The sequence below is a fragment of the Schistocerca nitens genome, chromosome 7 (genome assembly GCF_023898315.1).
Source record: "Schistocerca nitens isolate TAMUIC-IGC-003100 chromosome 7, iqSchNite1.1, whole genome shotgun sequence".
NCBI classification, from domain to species: Eukaryota; Metazoa; Arthropoda; class Insecta; order Orthoptera; family Acrididae; genus Schistocerca; species Schistocerca nitens.
In genome coordinates this window covers 402,984,782-402,997,358 of record NC_064620.1, presented here as the reverse complement: position 1 = coordinate 402,997,358, position 12,577 = coordinate 402,984,782, and positions in this window count along the sequence as shown.

Genomic DNA, 12,577 nt, shown 5'->3' with positions numbered 1-12,577 from the left:
AATGGTTATAACAAAAAGGAAGCTCAGGATATTAGTCATCAACATCTGTATAACATTAAGTAGCATAAGAATTTAGGAGTAGAAATGGTATAAAATGGGACGATTAAGAAAAATGAGCATTAGTAATTGTGACTTGTAGACGGATTTGTAGGAAGGGTTTTGGGAAGTACAGCACATCTGTATCGCAAACTGTATGCAGGACACTAGTACGACCAATTCTAGAGTACTATTGCAGTGTTTTCAGTTCTTATCACGTAGTCATGACAACGGAGTTGGCTGACAGTATATCCCTTACATTTCTCTTAAACGATATCCGAACGTTTTATGGGTGCTGGATAGGCATTGGCTGTTGGAAATTTGTGCTCTTAAATAATGTACACCATTCTAGGCAAAGGTGGAAAGTGAGTGAGTGACTTTGAGATTTTGTGAGGACGGTTCTTGTTCTTGGTATTGATTCAATCGACAGAGCTGTATTATTAAAGGATTCTTTACTTATGAAAAACTGAGAAATAAATATTCTCAAAAGCTCTAGTATGACCAGTTCTTCCTACAAGTTTCTGTAAGACGCTGAGTTTACACCACAAATAATTCCTGTTCCACGCTCTTTAATCCGGAAAATTTTAGCTTGATTTGATGCCCTATCCTAAAATGTGACAACGTATGACATTACGGTACGAAAGTGAGAAAAGTATGCGACCTTCTCCACTTTAAATCACAATGTCTGCCAACATTTGTATTGCTAACAAATATTTGTTTATTGACTTCAGCCGTTCTGTTGTGTTCTCCTGCCAGTCGCATTCGTTATCATAATATAATCCTAAGACTGTCACTCTGGCGACCTCTTCTGTATAGATGATCGCATAGTGACGGAAAGTGTTACATGAGGAAGTACTTTTTCGATATTTATCAAACTTTGTGGAGATGTTTAGCACATTCGATTCGGAACTGATACTCATCATCAATATCAAAAAAATGGTTCAAATGGCTCTGAGCACTATGGGACTCAACTGCTGAGGTCATTAGTCCCCTAGAACTTAGAACCAGTTAAACCTAACTAACCTAAGGACATCACAAACACCCATGCCCGAGGCAGGATTCGAACCTGCGACCGTAGGGGTCTTGCGGTTCCAGACAGCAGCGCCTTAAACCGCACGGCCACTTCGGCCGGCTCATCAATATCAGTATGAGGTGTGACTACCAAATAGTTTTACTCTCCAATATAATTTTATATTTTTCTTAATGGCTATTTAATTCCCACAGCCACTTATTGCCTTTAAACACCGTTTCATCTTGAATTTTAATGCAACTGATTCCGATAGCTTCTTCTGGGTATCCCTCACCAACAAAACCCGCTATTAAATTTACTTAAATGTTAGACGACAGGTATATTCCAGAATTTCTTGTTTCTTCACACTATAAGTGTCTTAATAATTGATGACACTTAGATCATAACAAGTAGTTATTCTTTTTTATAACTAAATATTTTTCTTCATGGCTGTTCAATACCCATAGTTATTTATCGCTTCAGGCTTATAATTTCGTCTCAAATTTTGGTGCAGTTAGTTCTGATAGGTTCCACTGCATATTCCTCATTAACAGACACTGCGACGAAACCCACAGAAGTATTAGGTATCTTACAGATACTCCTGTCTACACGTAGTATGAGTGGCTCGATCGTCGCTGATTCAACCGTCAGAACACGAAGTTGCTCTTGCGACGAACAGGTAGCGCTGTGTAACTCGGAGAGCTTAATTTTAAACAAATGCCGCAGTGAGGGAAGGAAACGCCTTGTCCCTGGAGTCTCTGCCAGAGACAGGAGGGGAGCCGAAGCTGACATTTGACTGTAGAACTTACGTCCTAAAATGTCATTCAAGACCGAGACGTGAACTTACTGATGCGGCTAAGAATCACCAAAAGGATACCAGAGTAAAGTAAAATCTTTTATGTTGCTCTTCCACTGATCGTTAAAGGTTCCATTACTTTTTTCTCACTGACTACTCGAGTCCTACTGCGACATATTACTTTTTATTTGACTCAGTATAATATGTTTTCTGAGTTACAATAGAATGTGGCATTTGCTTGAAACCATTGGACAGTGCAATGACTGAAGTAAGATGTTCGTTTAAGTGAATGCAACCAGTGACCAAACTATAAATCCGTAGAAATACCTCCTGGAATGCATTTCCTTTTCTAGGGGAGTGAAGTCTTTCCGTCCTCAGCTACCCGATTTTTTTCCCTTCATTCGCTAACACATTGTAAATCGTGCAACACTGCCTTCTGTGTCTGCAAAACGAAGTTTTCGTGGGCCACGTAGCGAAAACTGCTTTACTCCAGTTAGAAATGTGTCAACAAATGCTTTGCGAACGGAGCACGACATGCCATAATTAGCAAATATACATTTTATAGTCTGGTTGACGCTTAGGTTATTTCACATAGAGCACTAGTTCAGTTTCGTAAAGTTGACGAAGGATAGTCGCAGTGGCCCTTTATGGAACCATGTCACCGTTCGTTGGACTTAGAGAAAACTATGTCGAACTTAAGTCAGTACAGAAAGGTGTGCTTCATTCGTGCTTATAAGTGGGATGGACTACAATATTGCCGACTTATGTTGAGCAGATTGTCTTTCTTCTGGTTCCACTTTTTGAGAAACGAGTGAGCAGGTTAGGTGTATCGATGAACCGTTGCCAAATGTCTTTGTTGAGTAGTATTAGTGGAGAGTAGAGAGGTCTGTGCCATTATATTGGGAGCTGTTATGGTGCAGGTATTTTTATACCAAATTGGCGCCGGCCGGGGTGGCCGAGAGGTTCTAGGCGCTACAGTCTGGAACCGCGCGACCGCTACGGTCGCAGGTTCGAGTCCTGCATAGGGCATGGATGTGTGTGATGTCCTTAGGTTAGGTTTAAGTAGTTCTAAGTTCTAGGGGACTGATGACCTCAGAAGTTAAGTCCCATAGTGCTCAGAGCCATATGAACGATTTTGAACCAAATTGGCACTCCCGTTTTTTATTTTCCAGACGTCGAACACAAGTTACTTGTGCAGACCATTCATAATGTATTATGGCATGTCTTGTGTGAATGTGAATACAGACTGGTCTAACGACCAGCAAAGTGTTGGTGGAAGAAAGACGACGATGGTAGTCAGACAAGGATAGATACAGTAGAAAGAGAACCTAGCAGACTCAACATCGCTTCAGCTACTAGCAATGAGGGTACAGATGGCAAACAGTAGAGCTGTTAATCGTCTCTGTGAGAGAAACATAATAATCCCGTGATGTTGGCCTGTAATGGAGAACCGTTCATGCAGAAGGCAATATTCGTATGTAAAGTGGATGTACCTTTAATTTTAAACTAGTATATAAAACATCTATGGAAAATTGTTATAATTTAGCGTTGGATGTTCTTATAACATCAGAAGTATTTGACAATTATGAACAAAGCAATAACAAACAACTTGTTAACTGAGTAAAAGGAAATCAGACAAATCCAGGTTTAGTAGTAGCGGCTCGTCTCAAGTCTATCTATCGTTGCTTGTGTATCTTGGGTTCGGTATCACGTAGTTTGGCCAGGTGGCACTCTGGGGTTCAAAGCGAGTGAAGTGGGTGGCGTAAGGGCAGTGAGCGAGTGCACCGAGCCTGACTAGACCTCTTACAAGGAAGTGTGCGCTACTGTACATGTCGCGGGACAGTGCTAGCTCTGTGGGCTGTGGGGCCTGTCAGCGTTAAGCTGTGGTGACTACCCTAACGGTCGTGCCGTATTTTGGTTGCATGTTGACCTTCTCTTTGTCCATTAAGGCCATATTTGTAGAGAACGCTCTTGTGGAAGCGAAGATATTACTGTACCGAACTCTAGATCCAAGCACTGTAATTGCTTCCTGCTGCACGCATAATGTCAGCCTGGCTTAGGACAGGCTTGAAATTGCGTTTTAAAAGACTGCCTTGACCTACTTTGGCTCTGGCTCTGCGCAGTGTGACACAGGTAAGCTTGCTTGTGAGCGATTTGTTTTAAATTTATGTTCTTATTTATACTGAAAATTTTGTATCCCGCCAGGTAGGCGGCACGTGGGTCTGCTCCTGTAAACTGAAGGGTAGGCCGAATGCAGGAAGGGAGTAGGACAAGGTGAGGTAAAAATCTCTCGGTACTGCTCTTACAAATGGTTTTACTATATCACAATAATATTAACTGGAATACATAATAACTTGAATACCTAACTTTGCACTGAGGAGCACGCAGGTGCGAAGCCGGATGTATCAAAGATCACAAAAGTTACACAGGCAAAATCTGCAGTGGCTCGCCCACTATGAAATAGAAACAATGGTGCTTGGTCGTGTACTCGGAATCAGATGGGCAGAATCTGGAGCGGAGCTCGTAGATCTGGACAGCGCCGACTAGATGGCGTTGTCGTCGGTGTCGTAGTGCCCACCTTAGAACTTGCACCTACGCCGTGGCATCGTAGCTATCGCTACCACACTCCAGGGATCGGGGAAGACACGGCATTCCTAGAATATACGTGGCAGCGTGTGCACCTCTTCACTGCACTCAAAGCTTCGAGAGTCTCATCATTCTAAAGCAGAACACACTCACAACAACCGGTAAGGCCCAGTGTGAGTTAGGATGATGATCAACTGTGTATTAGCTACTATGGTAAGAGGGATTGGACAAAAATATGGAAACACAAAAAATGCAACAAATTACCATCCGTTGGCATGGCTTTCCGTCGTCTTGGAGTGGATACAAATTTTAAGGAGATCTTACACTGTTATTTTTTGCAAAATAGAGGCAGTTCAGGTAACGACGATGGAGGTGGATGTGTTGAGTGGTACTTAAGATAGGTAAATAAATTAGTGAAATCAATGTGAAGTGAAGTAGAAATTAGAAAGTAAACGAAAACTTACTTTAGTTTAGAAGAATTACACACTGGCAAACGGCGGTCAAAGCAGCACTGGCAACGGCTCTTGCAAGTCAGCACAGCACGTTCAGGAGATGCCATCACCCTCCCCACATGAGCAGAAGCTGTCGATTCAGCCGTCAGGGCATCGCCCGACCGGCTCACGTGTTTCTCAGTCGTCACATGTGATCAAAGGCCCTCGCCTACATTCCAAGAGCCAATGACCGACGTTAAGAAGATTCTTCGAGAAGCTTTTCAACGTGACAGACGAGGCAATGACCGTGAAGTCGTTCACCTGCAGTGAACTGAAGTAAATAAATACACGAGACGCAGTGGGCCCGACAGCAGTAGTTTTCAGTTCAGTTTCGGTGCTGAAGACCGTCATGCAGGAAGAGACTACATCGTACACAGAAGCACGAAGTCAGCCGCTGTAATGGCATAGCAAGCAGCAGCTTCGCCGCCAGAAGACAGAAGTCAGAAGGTATTTGAAGGCAGATTGTTACGTACCCAAGTGACTCGTGAGGATGGCAGTCACCTGTGAGCTGGTGATGAAGATCTGACAGCCGAAGACTGGCAAGCTGGAGTCCGTTGTTCGAGTCCGGGACACTGGCCTTTTCCCGCCGCGCCGCTCCGCTGGCCGACGCACAACACTGACACACGCGGCCGCTTAGAAAAGAGAAACACTGGTACGCCACATCCAAGGTATCACCATCCGATTCACGACTTCGTTCTCAATAATTAAACGGGCCACAGCACGATGCGCGTCTCCAGTCAACTGGGCGAAACGGCGACACGAGATACACACCGCCAGGCGTAATCAGACGCCGCCGTTCACGCAGCATGAAGGCTTCGCAAGCGACACAGCTGCCGCTCTCCCAGCCACAACAATTCAGTAAGAAAACCGTTGTACAAATCTTCAATAAAAGTTATCTTATGTAAAAATGCTGTTTCATTCTACCTCATACCCGAGCCAAGGAAGAACCCACCCTGCCCACAAGTTGTTAAGAGAGAAAAAATAATTTATTTAGTGTTTCTCATCCTGACATAATGCTTTAGAATTAAATGCCCTTTGCAGTAATGCTCATCCTGACAATTTACTAGCAACAAAAGAGAGAAAACCCAGTTACAGATGCGATTACTCACATTTCTCTTCAAAAGAGATCTCCAAAATAGAAATTACTAAATCTGGTGGGTGTGGGATCCATGGGAAAGGCGACAATTCGTCATTGTGCTCCCAAACCAGTCGTATATGATGCGGGATATATGAACAGCAGCCCTATCGTTCTGGAATACAGCGTAACCACTGGGGAAGAAATGTTGTAGCATGAGAAGCGCCTGATAGGCAAAAATGGTCCCATAATCCTAATGCGACCTTGAAGAGTACCAATGGGGCTCACTGAATACCATAATATGGTTTCCTAATTCATCAGCGGATTCCCATTGTTTCTCACTCTTTCGACGTAAACTCGGCCAGAATTGAAGCAATCTGAATCAAGACTCATCCGACTAAATGGCTTTCTCTCATTGATCCACTGTCCAGGTTCTGTGGCTTCAGAATCACCTTTCTCTGTTACGGATATTTGCATCTCTGCATCTTGGAATTCCAGCACTCCGTGAAAATCCCTCTTTCTGGAGCCCCGTCGTGTTATTTTGTTACTGAGAGGGTCCACGAGTGGGACATTCAATTCTGCAGTGTCTTTTGCAGCTGTCGTTCTCTTACTTTTCGTCCATGTTGTAACTTATTTGTTTCCACTTTCCCTATATTTGGTATACAGCCTGATTTTCCTAAGAGCATGAATTTTGCGCTTGTGTGAAGAGAGCAGGGCGTTTAGGGCCAGCGGCGTGACGAAACTTAGATACATAGCGCATTAGTGTTTTCCCAGACAATGAAACTGTAAGCACATTAACTTATCAGTACACACATGCTGTCTGCGAAACACATTGTGTGGAAATTGTCTTCTTATAGTCGTTATGAATAATTTGTTATTATTTGTAAGAAACTGAATTAAAAGTAAACATTTTAGAATTCTGTAATGTGGTATCGATAGTTCCGATGCCACAGCGTAAGTTCACGCTCGTAGGTTGGCACTACGAGAGCGGACGAAGTAAGTCGACGACAGCGCCCTCTAGCCAATGCTGTGGAGCTCAACGAGCGACTCTCTGCTTTCTGCCCAGTTGATCAAGAGCAGACGGTCTGGATACATCGCTTCAACTTCAGACTGTGTTGGCTTGCTATTGAGACTTTGTACTACTTACGACGGGAATACGGCTTCGCGCCTACGTGCTCATCATCGCAAAGTTATGTAACCATTTATTAACTTGTTTTTGCCTATAGTAAACTTCTTTAATTTTACACGCAGTACCGAAGTGCTTTACCTCTCCTGCTCCTACTCGCTTCCTTCACTCAGCCTATTTTGCAGATCACAGGAGCAAACCCACGTGCCGAATTCCAGGCGGGATACAGAATGTGACACACAACGTAAGCATCATGTACACACAACAACAAAGCAATGTTCATAGTCAGACGTAAAGTATGGAACCTTATACAAATTATTTTCTTGTTCTGTATTATTTGTTGTATTATTAACGGTCGTCAGTAAGATCATTTAGTCAAAAACAGTTTGCCCAAGTGACAGCATCACTTGTTTGACTAACTAAACTGATAGGTGAGGTAGACATGTCAATGTTGGACCTATGGAGCAGTATTGACAACTAATGACTTTTGTTATAATCGGTCCGCTGCTAGCCGTCTAGAGGTAAGCATCGCTGTCTCTGGATCATGGGGTCCCTGGTTCGTTTGCTGGCCGAGTCGGGGATTTTCTCCGCCCAGGGACTGGGTGTTTGTGTTGTCCTCATCATTTCATCATCATTCAGTAAAATGGCGAGACTGGAAAGTTAAGGATTGGGAATTTGTACGGGCGCTTCTAACCACGCCGTTGAGCGATCCACAATCCAAAATCATCATCATCAGCATCGTTATAATCCACAGTTGGTGAAGCAGAACTGCATTGACGTTGTTGCTTTAACAATTCCATGTCTGCGTAGATTCAGAAAAACTTGATGCTTGTTATGTGTAAAATTACCTGGTTGAAGGTTTTTCACTATTACAGTCAAGATCTGAAGATCTATTTCATCCTCTTCTGGTGGTGGATTCGGCAGCTCATCCAGACAGTTTGTAATGTGGAGATTGGTGTTCTTTGTTCTCATTTAATTATTTGAGAAGCACGTCACTTTCTTTGCTCTTTTGTATTGGAGAGTGTTGGAATGTGACCAAAAGAGATGATTTTGATGATATCTGAGATTTGGTAGAAACTTGATCATACAGTTATCATCAGCGTGCTGCAGAGGCTATTACTGTGTTTCGTTGATACAATAGGACAGGTTTACGTATTTTCAGAATGTGGTATAACATCGGAAAAAGTGTTCCTCTCATCTTCCAAACCTTCTAGAAATTTCAGCCTGTCCCAGTATCTGTGTCTCTTCACTTTTTCAGATATCCTGTGGTACCTGCTTCTTATTCAACACCGTACAACGCATTAGACTCGTCAGAACTAGCTAGCCTGTCACACCTATAGCCCGTTCCACACCAAGTAAGATTTAAAATAAGCTTACCTGCTGGCTCGTGCACCAGCTCCCTAGCAGATGTTGTCATCTGCTAGCCAACTGCCATGCGGTGTACTGTGCATGTTTTCTGTGATAGCTCCGGTGCTGTATTTGTTGTAAGGTTCCCTGAATTCTACCTGTGCTCGTCAATCAGGAGTTTGATGTTACAACCTACTGGGTGGGAATTCTTAGACAATGTCAGTTAATCTTCGAGACGAAACCGAATGTCACTCACCTGCCTGCCGATCTGCAATCCTTCTCAAAAGACTGTAAAGAAGAATTAGGTAAAAAATTTTGATTCTCACACATCTCACATCTCATCGGAGCCAAGGGTATCGTCAGGAGTGCTCCACGGAAATGTGATAGGACCGCTGTTGTTCTGTATACACATAAATGATTTGGAGGACAGTGTGGGCAGGAATATGCCGTTGTGTACAGTAAGGTGTCGAAGTTGAGTGACTGTAGGTAGGTACAAGACGACTTAGACCAAATTTCCAGTTGGTGTGATGAATGGCAGCTAGCCCTGAATGTGGAAAAACGTAAGTTAATGCGGATGAGTAGGAAGAACAAACCTGTAATGTTTGGATACAGTGTTACTACTTCCTGCCTGATACAGGCAGCTCGTTTAAATATCTGGGCGTAACGTTGCAAAGCGATATGAGACGGAACGAGCGTGTGAGAATTGTGGTAGGGAGAACTGTGGTCTATTTCGGTTTATTGGAAGAATTGTAGGAAAGAGTGGTTCACATGTAGAGGAGATCGCATATAGGACGCTGGTGCGACCTCTTCTTGAGTACTGCTCGAGTGTTTGGGATCCGTTCCAGGTCGGATTGAAGGAAGACATCGAAGCAATACAAAGGTGGGCTGCTACATTTGTTACTGGTAGTTATGAATAACACATAAGTGTTACGGAGATGCTTCGGGAACTCGAATGGGAATCTCTGGAGTGAAAGCGACGCTCTTTTCAAGAAACACAGTTGAGAAAATTTGGAGAGTTGGGATTTGAAGCTGACTGCAAAAAGAGCTCTACTATCGGCAACATACATTGCACGCAAGGGCCACGAAAATAAGATACGAGAAATTATAGCTCATACGGAGGCATATATGCAGTTGTTTTTCCCTCGCTCTATTTACGAGTGGGACAGAAAAGGAAATGACTAAAAGTGGTACAGGGTACCCTCCGCCATGCACCGTATGGCAGTTTGCGGAGTATCTATGTAGATGTAGATGTAATTTGTCAGCTTAATTATGAACTGCCTATCGTTCTGGTAATGGTGGAAGTCATTGTGATATTTCAAAATAAGATAGACAGCTGCCATAAATTGTTAGTGTTTGCTTTGAAAAAGGGGAGCCGCTATGAATTTGTGTTTGGTGCATGTTAGGTCACACGGTGCTGAGTACGAAATGCAGCTGACATACGGAATTATTCTTTAAACTTCGAAAGATATCGCTACCTATCTCCTATCTCCAATCTCTCTTCCGAACTCCCATGCCAGTGGAAAGCCAAAATGAAATATTCTCAATGTTCCTCATTTCTCCTAAGTACTTCCGGAATCGGAAAAAGATTTTGGCAAATGACAGAAAGCAAAGAGAAGAGTATTTTGCTATGTTATTACTATACAGAACCACAGATTCATTCAATGAAATAGTGTAATTTTTAAGGGCCACTGATAGCTCATAAAACAAGAACTGCTGTGGGCTTGAATCAACGTATGTCAAGAAATTACAGCTTATTTTCATACTGAGAATGGGCATTTTCATAAACTATTGGCTTGTCTGTTCCTCAGTTGCTAGTTTAGTAGTACACAGTTTCAACTCTATTAGAATGTCAGTAAGACAAATATTTGTAAACTCTGCTATCTTTTGGGAAAAGAAGCAGATTTTAACAAGGCAACAAGAGAAGTATGACTCGAAACTTGTCAATGATGTTGTTTCTCCGGAAAAAAATTATGCGAATAAGAGTCCGAGGAAAAAAAAATCGCTACTTCCATTGAAATTTCAAAGTAATGAATCATTTGGGCCGAAAGTTGCCAAAAGATTTTATTTATATATCTCAGTGATCTGAGAAATATTAAAACATTTAAATTTTCAAAATCCTGTCGACTACTCATCAAAGTGTAAACAGATTATTTGTATTTTCGATGAACTAAAAGTTGATTCTGCTGAAAAAGTGAATCCTTCACTCTGTTCAGGGATAGGAGATGATGAGGAATATATGCTGTTACTTGCTTTCACATTTCTTAGATAACTGAGGTACAAAAATAAAATCCTTCGGACAGCTTCAGTACACATAATTAGTTTTTAAAACTGCTCTGGGATATAGGATTCCGCCGCAATTTCAACAGAAGAAGCGATTTATTTTCGCCAGACATGTTATTCCCTTTATTTTCGTTCAGAGAAACATTATGTCTGATGAGTAATTGATAATTCCTAAGTTGTCTTGTGTCCTTTAGGAAATTGGCTTGTTCTGCCAAAACACCAGAGTTAGAAATATTCATCTCACTAACACTCTAATGCAATTTAAATTGTGAAACATTCCGTAAATAGTGTATTACTGAACTAAGAGCTGAGGGATAGATAAGCCACAGTTTAAGAAAATACCCATTCTAAGTATCAAAAGAAAATATTAATTTATTCACACATATCATTCCAAACGTATAGCAGGTCTCATTTCAGCAGCTATCAACAGCCCTTAAAAGTGCATTATTTCATATAATTAATCTGTAGTTGATTGAATATTGTGCTAGATATGAAAGGTTTGCATATTAATAATGTGGCAGAATACTCATCTCTTTGGGTACTTTAATTTGTGAAAATCTTATTCCAATATCTCAAACCATTTATAGGATTCAAGGAATGTTATTTCTGGATTTTATGGTGGTGCATTTCAAATACAATACGTTTCTCGAGATTATAGGCAGATAGCGATATCCAATGTTCAAAGAATAATTCAATATGTTACCTATATTTCACACTCAGCAACATATGACATAACATACATCAAATGCAAATTCATAGTAACCTCTCTTTTCACGGTAAATTGTAAGAATTTCTTGCAATAGTCCACCTAATTGCGAAATATCACAATAAATATAATCATTAACAAACTGTACGCAGTTAATCTTCAGGCTGTTGACTTAAGCTATGAATCCTGTGAGAATCAAACTTTTTACCGAATAGCTCCTCTACAACCGTTTGACAAAGATTGCAGATCGGACAGCTTACGCAACCTGCCGTTCACACAGTTAAGTGAGCCTGCTATCTTCCAAATCAAATCTTACAGAATGTGAGAGCTTGACCATGAGAAATAGCTGTCGATGCCCCATGCAAGTCAACAGTCAAGTGCACTATCTTGAAAATTTACGGCGAACCTTACTCCGTGTGATATGGGCTGAAGGTAAAGCGCTGGTGTAGTACTCATTGTCACGCATATGCCACTGTCGAGGGGATGACATAACACTCCTAGCACATCACATATCGCGTGGAACAAAATTTCTGCTAGTATGAAAACCCTAGTTAAGTCTTCGATATGATGCCTCTTTAAACTTTGGCTACCTTGATTATTAAGTACGTACTATACGAGCACCAACAATTTGACCACATGAGAACTCACTTAGTTGTGACGTAATTCACTCGCAACTCCGGCAACACTGTTCTGACCGCCACTGATACTTGCAAGTTATTGAGGACATTGCACAAGTGTGGTTCGTGGTCAAATACAACGACGCAACTTACAGGCCCTGGAGTCGCATTCGGGAGGGAACGACTGTTCAAACCCACGTTCGACCATCCTGATTTAGGTTTGCCGTGATTTCACTAAACTGCTTCAGGCAAATGCTGGGATGGGGCTGACATCCTTCCCCCATCTTTCCCAGATCCAGTGGGACCGATGACCTCGCTGTTTCGTCCCTCCCCCAAATCAACCAACTAACTGTAGTGGTTAATAAAAAAAAGAAAAAAAGAAGAAACGAAAAGGTTGAAAACGTGGGAAGAAATGGAGAGTAAAAAGGGGTTTTAAATTCGTTAATGACCTTGAAAAAGGGAAAGAATGAAATGCAAATCGGACTTCGTATTACAGATAAGCTATCGG